We start from the raw sequence: 12,104 nt of genomic DNA on the forward strand, positions 1-12,104 counted from the left end.
GTCTATGTGGTGTCCTCCTTCAAAATATCAGTCCAATTACTCACCAGTCATATTGTTTACAGTTATAAAATACATCTTTTGATTATTTAAAATACATGTTTCTTTGATTATTACAACCATTACTAGAATAATCATAATATCAACCATACAGTATTTTTTATCAAGATTTGAATCTAACAATTCATTATCTGCCCTCTAATGTTTGAAAGTTCATTTTAATTATGTAACCATTCCCAAAATCAGATGCTGGTTAGGAACTATATTTTTCCACTATTCTATGCTAATGCCAAACAGTTGTTATTATTAGCAGTAGTAGTAGTGTTATTTTCTACTTTTACAAGTTATTTGATATCCCTACTTGTAAACATTGTTGTGCCTCTTTTGAGTACAGGAAATTTCATTGCTAGTGTGTTAAACATTTTTATTCACAGTTTCAGCTGTGCTTTCAGTGAATAGTCCTAGACCCATATATATATATATATATATATATATATATATATATATATATATATATATATATATATTGGATTTTTGATTCCATATCTGTTTTTTAAACAAGTAACATCTTTATTAAATTATCATGTATGACATAGGCTATGTTACATTTATATAAATGAAAATAAACTATAGAGACCCAATCCCAGTTGCAAATATTATACATTCCAAACTATGCTGACACAACTGTAGCTGCAAACGTTATACATCCCTTTTAACATATCCAGTCATTGTTAGTCATCCAGTACATAGATCATTCAAATCATGCCTTCTTTTAAACCTCATTCCTCCTCTGCATGTATTGATCCCACATTTCCCATTTTTCCTATGTCATTTGCTCCTACTCTTTTCTAAAGATCCCCGTTCCAATTGTTTTATCTCTGTTACTATCTTTGCTACTTCTAGTAAAGTTGGTTTGGACTTTGATTTCCATTTTCTAGTAATTGTTTTTCTGGCAGCTATCATAATTAGACTCAACAAGGCCTTACTATGTCTATGTAATTCTGATTCTGTATCATAGCTCGACTCATTTCCCTAGTAACTCCAATTTCCTCACCCAGCATCTCTGACAGAAGTCTGCAAGGAATCCTCAATGTCTTCCAATTCATTACACTCACAGAAAATCTGTTCCTAGTTAGCTCTTTCTTCTCCATCACACCTCCAACATTTGCTGTCTACCTGAGGAAACATTCTTTGAAGTATGCTTAGGGTATAAAAATACCTATGTAAATACCCCGGGCAAAGATCCTAAATCTTTTAGATTTTGATGCATATTTGGGAGACATACATACATATATCCTCTATTATTTCTTTTGAATTGCTTACCCAGTCTCTCTTCCCAATCCTTCCTAACCTCCTCTGATTGATTCTTATAGTTATCATGCAATATTTTATATGCTGTACTAATTATTCCTTTCTTAACAGCAACTTCTGTTCTAGATTCTACTAAAAACTCTACCAGTGCTAGTTTTTCATTTAGGACACCCCTATTTCTTTCTCTTTGCTTATGCTCTGATATCAATCTTTGATATGGAAGGCAATCTCTAGCCTGCAGTCCAAATAAGTTCTAGGGGGTCTTCCTTTTCTATTGTCTTTCCCTTTTTAGTTGTTTGCTCTCAATACAGTGGCTCCTTTGTCAGTTTTCTCCAATATATTTCTGCCCCCTCTTGCCTGTTGTCTGTATCCCTAATTGCAGTCATCCCTATCTACAGAATCTTCTTTCTCAATTCCTGTGTTGGCTTAGTTCTTAGAAGACCTTCTGCTACTTTATGAATATAATATTCTGCACGATTATTGTTCTCCTTAAAGGTATTGTTCTCCTTAAAGGTCTGTATCCAAAATCAGAGTCTTTCCCTATTACTTGGGCTTTTCCCCTGTTTCATCATCATCTCTTTCCACTTTGAATTATAGTTTTCTGCGTGTGCTATGTATAGGAACATTAACTGTGTTGCTTTGAAATACCCCTTCAAAGAGGGTTGCCAACTTTTCATGTCAGAAATTCTGGACATGTACGTGAAAGCAAAATGCAAGTATTTTTGGTACCCCTGTCCCCTCCCATGCAGCCATTCCAGTGTCCCATTATTTGGCTATTTCTCCATTTCATCCCAGTTGCCATAAACACTGTTCAAAACATTCAGTGCACATACTGTTTTCTGCTTTGCTTCTACAATGATTACAGATATTTGGATTTAATTTAAAACTTTTATTTCAAATTTGATAGCATAAATACTGATAGACATGTGCTAAACAAAGTAATACAGTCACACAATGAAAAGAGACTTAGTGTTAAAAGTTTTCTGCCTTTAAAACTCACATTCGCTGAAACATTGAAACCCACATTCAAAGAAAATGCATCTGGCCAATGGTGGATTAAGTTTACCTTTGGGCTGTTTTCAAATCATAGGCCCCTTGCACACATATTTAGGACCATGCAAAATGTCTTTGATTCATCTTCCTGACTGTAGTAAATTATAATATATAATAATCAAACTGTATCCCTTGCATAATATAGCACCACTTGTTATAACGTGTGTTAAATGTATAGTTTTGAAAATTTTTCCAGTAAGCAATGAAACAAAACATGTGAACTAATAATGACAAAACTGCCCAAGTGAGAACATTTCAACCATAAAAGGCCACTCAAACGTCTGTCATTACAATCCACCAATGTCAGACAATATGCACAATCTCTGCAGAAGTAAAGGTCATCTGAATAATTCCACATTAAAGAGATCTGTAACTAATGAATAGGTTGCTGCTAGCAAAAAACTTTATATTTCACTCTTTCATCTACAAATTCAGGGTCTGCTGCCCTTGAAGAATAAATTGCCTATGTGACATTAAAAAATGGTAAGCTGGTAATATTGCAATAAGGAAAGGATGGCAAACTAAAAACAGGTTCATTAAGTTCCTAAGGAATATTGAAGTCTGCAGAAGAAGTGCTTGATGGTATAGATAAAAAATAGTCCACCATCCTGGAGAAACTATTTTAGGTATACTCTGAAATTCAAGTCTGAGAAGCACAGTATTTGCATGATTTAGTTTATTTCAAGCAAAACAAAGCAAACAAAATATTTAAGTACAACAACCTTGCAAGATTCAGCGCAATACATATAATGCAATTCTTCTTTTATTCCATTTGTGTTAACTTCCATAAAATGTCCCAAATACCAAGTGTCTTTGCTAGCTGTTGTGACAAAGTGATTCAAAAAAGCCTCTGCTAGAAAGGAACATTTGTCATTGCTGAGTATTTACAATACAACACAGTTTCATTCATATGCAGTACTCTAAGGTTTATAAGGCAGTCATAAAATTACATACATGAATGTGCACATTGATCATATGTCTTCTGACATGATCTCACTGAATACTGGTTTGGCAACCATCAACTTTATAGAGAGAGGGGTGTGCTTAAATTGTCTGTCAGTATTTGATGCAACTATATTTGATTAGTACAACAGCATCCTAAGGGTTGCCACACTTTTACTTTTGGATATATTACATTTGTATAGTACCAGTTACTAATATTTGGCAGAAGTCTGTGATTACATCTGTCATAAGAAATTAATTCACCCACAAAAAGAAACATTTAAAAGACGTCTTTGATCACGTTAAATGATAAAGTCCTCACCAGTAGTACTGAAATTTATAATCAAGTGCAACAAAAATATTCTACTTAATCACTTAGTGAAAACATGAGTAAAATAATATCATAACTAAAAACAGTATCATAATTTAGTAACATTCTGTTTCAAACACCTTTTAATATTCATGAAGTCCTTCAGACCTAGTATCTTTATTGCTTGCAACTGTAGCTGCCAATATAGCTACTTAATATCCAGTAACAGTACTTTGAAATATTACTGTATAGCTAGGGATTTCACATTCTACTTCCTTTAGATATGCAAACAGACTGTAAATTGAGTAGGTAAAACTGCATCATTTCTTAAGTACCCGAAACATATTTGAAACATGTCCGATCGTGGTCTGCTTCAGAGTTCAAAATTTCTTCAAGAATTCAAATTCCATGTACATTGAGGACAAAGATGTAAACAATCAGTCGCACAGAAGCAGAAGACTATTTTCTTCTTCTGCGTCTGTTTCAACCAGAAGCAAAGGGTGTTCTTTTATAATTTATTTTTATAATTTTTCTTTTAATTTAAAAGAAAATTAATCTCCTGGCATTTTTTCTGGACAGTATGCTCTCCTTTCCATTTTCTGGACAGCGCCCCTTAATTCTGGACAGTCCAGAAAAACTCTGGACAGTTGTCAAGTGTAGTTCACATACTCTTTATTTTTTGTATTATCTGTGACACCATTAATGTTTAATCTGTTTGGCAGGTTAATATTTTATAGAATTATTTCTTGTAATCTCTATTTGAACCTATGTCATATCTTGCAGAACTTTTTGTTTTATTAAAAATCCTCAAATAAGAATGCATACACACACGCACACACACACACACACACACACACACACACACACACACACACACACACACACACACACTACCCCCTAAATCCTACTAACTTAATAATGACAAACAAAACTATATACATCTTCGAATATTGAAGTTTTATCCCTTTAATAGGAACAACATTTCCAAACTGGCAGTCACATACAGACTCCAGCTAAACAGAAAGAAAGATTATCCATGCTAAGATGCATGGTAGAGCCTGTGGTTCTGTTAAGTGCTGTCTGGTTTTGCCTTATCTCTATAGCTCTCCCAGCTGGGAAAACAATTACATGCTTTCAGGAAACATTTTCTCCAAGCCATTTCTCTTTATTAGATTGTCTGTTAGTGATATGAGAACCAGATACAATAAGGTTTATTAGAAAAAAAGACCTTATAAGATTCAATTTTCTTTTTCATTTACTTGCTTTCTTTTAAAATGTAATATATAAAGCTAATGGTCTTAACCCAGTCATTCTCCCATGCAAGAATGAGAAAAGAGAGCACTATTTTTTCTTTTGTCATGCTCTTTTAACCAGATCCCATTTTTGTTACATTGCAGTGCCTACTTTTTTTTAAACTGAAGAAGTATAAAGAGAGAATAAGGGACAAAGAAACAAACAAAAAAATAAATAAACAAAAGCATCTGTTTACATTAGTATCCCCACTACACTTAAAAAAACTGAAAAAAATACTTTATAACATGCAGAGAAAATCATGCACCACTTAAGTAATACTGTTAAGAAACATGTTTTCTTTACTTACAGTTAACTCTCTCCCTCCTCTTCCCCTCTCTTGAGTATTTTTCTGAACATTAATGACATGAAGTAGGGCATATGCTTTGGAATTATCTATAAGTTTAACAAAGTTCAAACAAATCCAATATCTCCAGATTTTCCTGTTCTGTCCTGTTTCACAAATGTAGTTATTGCTTTGTAATTCCACTCTTGCCAGTTTCCAAGTTATTGATTTTAGTCTCCAAATGTTAATTACATGAAGTAGGGCATATGCTTTAGAGTCCCCTACAAGTTTAACAAAGTACAAGAAAGTCCAATATTACCAGATTTTCTTGTTCTATTTCTGTTCATCTCCATCTCCCAAACACTGTCTCTGCTTCATCTGCAGTGCACTCTCAATTCTTCTAGTCAACTCCTGTGCTTTTCTCCCTCTATCAAGCATTTTCTGTTGAAACATTGGGAAATGTTTTACTGACACAGTCTCTCTCTGGTTTTTATTACCAGAAGAACAAGAAGCAGAATCTCTTTCTGTTTCACAGCTCACTTTTTGTTGGACAAACTTTTGTATTTCTTCCTTAGCGTGTACTTCATCAAAAAATGTTTTTGTTCTTCCAGGGGAAAATATTTTGAAGATGGCTAAGTACAGCAGTTTGAATCTCATGCCTGTTTCTTGACATTCCCTATATAAAGGAATACATTTATTCCTGTTCTGTCTTGTGTACAATGAGTAGTCATTCTGTGCACTCCCACTTTTAGTGCTTTGTCCTTCTGCCAAGGTTTTGTCAGCATCAAATCTTTCTGCTGGTAAGATTGCATTTTTACCAGTCCAGTTGCTTATTTGTGCTTTCATTAAATTAATAGTCTGTTCCTTTTAGCATCTCGGGTGCAACAGAAAATCTTGTGCAGTTTCATATTCAGCCAGATTTTTCTTTATTTTGAGCTCTGAGTTTTGCAGTTTTTCGTCTCATGTGAGTATCTTATTTCCAAAGACATGCATCTGGAGCATTTCTTCCCGGGCCTCCACTGAAAACAGGCTCTGTGGAACCTAGTCGGATTTTCCCAGTCAACAGATGTTAAATAAATAAAAATAAATAAATAAATCTGTTTGAATCTTCTTCCATTTTTTCCAGCCTTCTATCGTTTGAGTTGATATACTCCGTTAGTGTTTCATTTATTTAAGTCAGGTCTGCATGTAATTGCTTTATACACTCCTCAAAGTTACTGGAAGTCATGTCTGGAGCTTGCACTTCTGCTTGCTGAACAGCTGTATTACTTTTCCCAGTCACTGTTTTTTCATCAACTTTTGTAGCTGATTTTATTTCAGGTCTCTGTGTTTCTTTTTTCATAGCATCAAGGTAGTGCACTTACTAGTTAGTTACTGAAATTTATTCAAGAATCCAGGTCCACTGGCTTTCTCTGTTAAGTTTCTGTTTCCACACTGGGAGAGACAGAATTAAGCTGTTACTCAATGTGCAGCCATCTTGGAATTGTTGATTCCATATCTATTAATCCCATTGCCATCAATTGGGAGTCTTACATAACTAACAGTAAGTATACTCAGCATTTTCCAGATTTTATTAATACTAGCATTTCCTAGATTTCACTAATACCAACTCCGTCAATCAGTTGGTTGATATTGATTGTGCACTAATTAATTAGCACAGGGTTAACCCCTATGGTGTGACTCCCAGGTAAACAACATTTATAACAGGAAGATACAATTATATAGTTTGTATAAAATGTTTACCACCATAAGTCAGAAGGAGGATTATAGACAAGTCTGTAGGGATCTTAATTGCTTCATTAGGAGGAATAAAACTGAATATAAAATTGAAGTAGGTAATTCTTAAGATGATTATTACAAGGCTGCTTTCAACTGTATTAAGAGAAGTACAAGTAATACCCAATATTGCCCCAAATTTAAGCAAATGGCATCACTTATTCTGATACTCAAGCCATAGCAAATGTCGTTTCAGACAACTTCAGCTCAAAAACTTCCACTCCTTTACAAACCTGTGTCCCTCCTTTGATTTTTGTAATGCTGTTGCACCTACCATTGTCAGCACAGACTGGATCCTGAAAATGTTCCCTCACTCAATTTTTTAACACTGTTCATCCTACCATTATCAGGATAGACTAGGTCCTGAAAGTTATTACAAAAACTAAAAATAATGGTTCCATAGACCTGGACAATATGCCTGGCTTCCTTGTTGTTGGTACAAAGTATATTATTGCTGAACCCCTCTTTAAGCATTTTAATCTCAGCCTCTCCACAGGCTATGTGCCTGAGCTCTGGAGAATATAGTTTGTCTTGCCTTTACTTAATGGCCGTGTTGTAACTCACCCTGGAAATTATTGTTCCATTAAACTTCCTAGTATTATTGGGAGAATCACTGAGCAGAACTTAGTCAATCTCATTAATAGTAAAACTAGTAATGTACTAAGATTTGATCCTAGTCAGTATGGTTTTAAAAGGGCAGGTCTTAATTTGATTGATTTTTTGAGAGTATGGCAGATAACATTGATGGGAATCATTCTGTTCTTGATGCCTATCTTGACCTTGCTCAAGCAATTCAAAATGATTCCTATGCAGGAGCTGTTGATAAAATTACCTTAGTATCAGACCTTATATTAATTGAAGGATTGCTAATCGGCTGTCTGATCATGCACAAAATATGACAGCTGGTTGCATCTTTTTTTCTTGAAAATTACTCACTGAGTCCCTCAGGACTTTGTGATGAGTTTTCATCCTTTTGGCATTTACTTCACTGATAAGAAGACAGATGTCCAAAATTTGTGGTTGACTATGTCTGTGGTTTATAGTTGACCAAATTTGTGGATAACTGCAAACTGGGTGTCATTACTGAGTGCTACACAGACTCTTAAAATTCTCCAAGAAGAATAGTACTTGGTGTTCAGACCATGACCTTAGACTTAATGCAAGAAAAAAAATGCAGGAAAGTCACGTGGGAAACAAGTCTTTCTCACTGATTATCATATAAGTGGAATCACACTTAAGATTGGTAGCAGTTGTTAAAGATCAGTGCACTGCCACTGACAATGAATTATTCTTTGATGACTGGAAATCACTGACATTAAGAAAATACATTTTTTCATTGTCCAGTTAATTATCAAAGCTATGTCCTCAAAATCCAAAAACAATCCTTAGTCCCCTACATTCCTCCCTTATTAGGTTGATCACTGCATGTAATGTACCAATTGATGTGCATCTTACTTAATATAATACTCTAGCTGGTTATAGAATCATAGAATGCACAAGGCATCTGGGCCATATGGCCATTTATGCCTTGCCAGTACCCAGCCTTAGATGTTACCTCTTTTTCATGGAACAATAGGCCAGTCATAATAGGGGCTTATAGGTAATCTCTGCAGTTGTCTTATTCCTTCTCACATTACTTGTTTATTCCAGAGAAGGGGTAGTCAACCCATGACAACTCTTTCTGTCCACCATGATTTATTTATTTGTTGAAGCAAGTTTCGCTCTGGTTCTACTGTTCATTGGATTGTTTGATGTGAGGAGAAGTAAGAGGTCTTAGGTGAACCCTAATGGCAACTAAGGAGTCTATAGAGAACACTGAATATAGAGATAAGGCCTCCAACCTCTCGCCCATGATCTTTATTGTCAGGAACATTTGGGTTCTGCTCAACTGCTTTATTTGTTTAATAAGATTCATCTCAAAGAGGGCATTGTATTCAGTTATGGGTCTGCTCAGTGCAGAATATAAACGAGTATGGATTTTTTTGTACATACAGGAAATACCCTTTTGGTCATTTGTGCCAGACAGAAGTATTTCCTGACTCTTGCTGCAACATGGTGATCAAAGAAGAGGGGGGTTATCTACCCATGTTCTCAACTCTTGCCCATCTTCATTTTGGAGTGGAGTGTTTTCTGTAGTATAAGCTGGTTGAATATTTTTCTTTAACAAAGTCATCAATATTTCATTTTTAGCATTAAATTTAGTCCATTTTCATTGCACCAGCTATTAGCATTAGGATTTGCATATCAGAAGGTGATTTAAATATAACACCCAGATTACAGGCACCTGCAACTTGGTAACATTTTTGATTTGGTATGTAGTTTGCTTAATATGCAGGCTAACTTGAAAGGCATTAGTGTTTCTTAACCTAGAGAATCATAATGTTAGTCTCGGTTCTGCTTGAAGGTCTCAGATTTGTCTTTTGGGCTATGAAAGAACCTCCTTTACTAGATCTTTTGCATCTCAGAAGCAATGGTAATGTTATCAACACTTGAGCCAAAACTCACAACTTACAAATAAATGACTTTTCATTCCTCAAAGATTCCCTACCTCTAGAACAATCTTCTCTGACATGCTAAGTGATATAGCACCTCAACCTCATCTGTGCAAGACAGATATGTGTCTCAGAGGATCCCCATGTTCTGAAACAGGTTCCCCATCCATGTGAAGCAGAATCTATCTCTAACCCTATTTAAACATAACCTTGACCAATGGATTGGAAGTTGGAAATTTACTCCAAGTCTGACCCTGTGTCTCTGATAGACAAAAGACAGACAATAATTCCCAAACTAACATATCCCCCCAACACAACCTATAGAAACTTCCTAACTAATGTATCTCATCTTAATAAATGCCTATGATACTACTTTGGGATACCCTTGGGATGGATTGCACAGATAGGCTTATAAAGGCCCTGGTGGCTGTTAGCCTAGTATATACATATGAACCTATGAACCTAAGTTATCTTGATTGGGTGGATTCACATAAATTTACCCAGGAATAGTGATATGTCCCAAGAAGGAGGGTAAAGGATGATAAACCTACTATGTGGTACTACTTACAGTGCATGGCTACTCTCTCTCTCTCTCTCTCTATATATATATATATATATATATGTATGTATATGTATGTATATATATATATATATATATATATATATATATATATATATATAGATATATCTGTTTAAACTGCTTTTGTAGTACTAACCTAAGAATATTATGGCATTTTCTTTTCTACCAGTAACTAGTCTTTTTTGTTTTTTCACTATTCAGTAATCTTTCTTTATCTGAAAATTGAATTAAGATTAGCCTGAATATTTAAAGTTATGAACTTTAAAACTTATCTTTTACAGGATTTCCTATGTGTTGTATCTTGGACATTAAAATTTTAAACACATTAAATTGATTTAACAGCTTTAAAGCACAGTAGCAGTGGCAAAACCAATGTGTATAATTTATTGGCAATGAACATTCTAGATGCATAGATGTAAGTATGTCAGACATGCCTCTCAAGTGTACCTCATTACGAGGAACGTACCTCATTTGGTGTCTTGAAAAGTTCATGCTCGTTAAAGTTCCACATTGAAAATGTCTGTCACACATTCAGTGTTAGAAAATTTTTAACTGATAGCCATGGTAAATAGAAATGAATCATATTAATTCATTAAAAGACCTTTTTGACAAGTAAAGCCAGCATACTTTAGCCTTCCTATTACCTTCCTAGTTGAAGTTGATAGTCACCCATTAATATGTGTTCCACATTATGAGGGCTGGTGTTCCTCATTTTAGAGATGGAAGGTTGAGAACTATGTGTCAGAGTTGGTCATGATTAGGCAGAGCTCTGAACCAGCTTTAAGTGTATAATTAAATCTACACCATAGTTGAGTGTTTACTTTTAATCTTGTGTACTAGTCACATCAACCATTTAATATTCAAGATGCTACACCCTCCTTTTTTATGCTGAGAAGCCTTCCATTAGACTGTAATTATTCAGAGCAGGCAAATATTATTGTGATGAATGGATATACTGCCAGCACAGCTGTCTGGAATTTTGTAAATAATTACGTCATTTGTGAATATCAACTTGATTTATATAAGATGCTTGTGTTAAGATTGTATTAGAACTGTATGTTATGTGTTTATCAAACTGGTTTGTATAGACGTGTGTTGGAAAGGTATTTTATAAAGTGTTTGTGTGTGAAATGCATCCACAGTGTGCCCTACTGGAATAAAACAGAAATGTACATCCACTAGTATAACTGTCTAAATGTTTATATTTTAACAGTGGAAACTGGAATACAGGAGGTTAACTTCAGTCCAACAAATGTTCAAAAATAGCTGAAATTAAATTACTTTATAGGCTATGCAATAAAAGATGGTATCTTTCAGTCTCCAGTGTAGCTAATTGTCTTCAGAGTGAATTAATTACTAGTCTAAAAGCATGAAGAAATGCAATTTTTTATGACTTCCAGCATCTACCAAAGATCTGAGGTCTATGTATTTTCTCAGGTAGATGCTAAATACTGCTGGCTTCCAGCAGTGGGGATTTCACCTGGGAACTAGAGTCAGATGACAAGAAGTGATACAAGATGTGATGTCATTCTGCAAGCTGTCCCAGCAGTAATATTTGAGATGTCTCTTGGTGAGATAGAGCATTCTGCATTCTGCCTAGGACCTGACAACAACTAGAAGATCCATTCACCGCATCTGCCTTGCTCTATTAGAAAGTTCTTAAGTTATAGTATAATTCTCTTAGATACAGTCAAGAATATAGTAAAGCTTAGTGTAGATATTTTTCTTTATTTATTTGAGACTGTCCTGCAATGTTGTTTTAAATATTTCCTGTGGTTTTGAAATCTGATGTCACTGGGAATATATATTTGGCATTGTCTTGTTCTTTTATTATTTATTATTAAATATATTTAAACCTTTCATTATGGCTGATCTGTGTAGAGATATTTAAGTTTTGAGAGTACATAGATGTTTATTTAGTGATACTATCTGTGCCACTCCTAATAGCTTTGCTCTTGGTCAAACTACCATAATATTAATATTACACAGTAAGATTGGACAGCCTTTGTTAAGGGCCTTAAAGTAGCTGATAAGGGGTTCTGGTGGCAGTGATAACTACCTTATAGT

The 12,104-nt window shown here is 34.7% G+C and overlaps 1 protein-coding gene across 1 annotated transcript in view; it reads left to right on the forward strand.

Moving 5' to 3' along the window:
• RORC (RAR related orphan receptor C) overlaps positions 1 to 12,104 on the forward strand; it is a 2,019,495-nt gene that overhangs the window by 1,013,267 nt on the left and 994,124 nt on the right.

Source organism: Protopterus annectens, chromosome 8.part0 (assembly GCF_019279795.1).
Source record: "Protopterus annectens isolate FY-2018-M chromosome 8.part0, PAN1.0, whole genome shotgun sequence".
Classification (NCBI taxonomy): Eukaryota; Metazoa; Chordata; order Ceratodontiformes; family Protopteridae; genus Protopterus; species Protopterus annectens.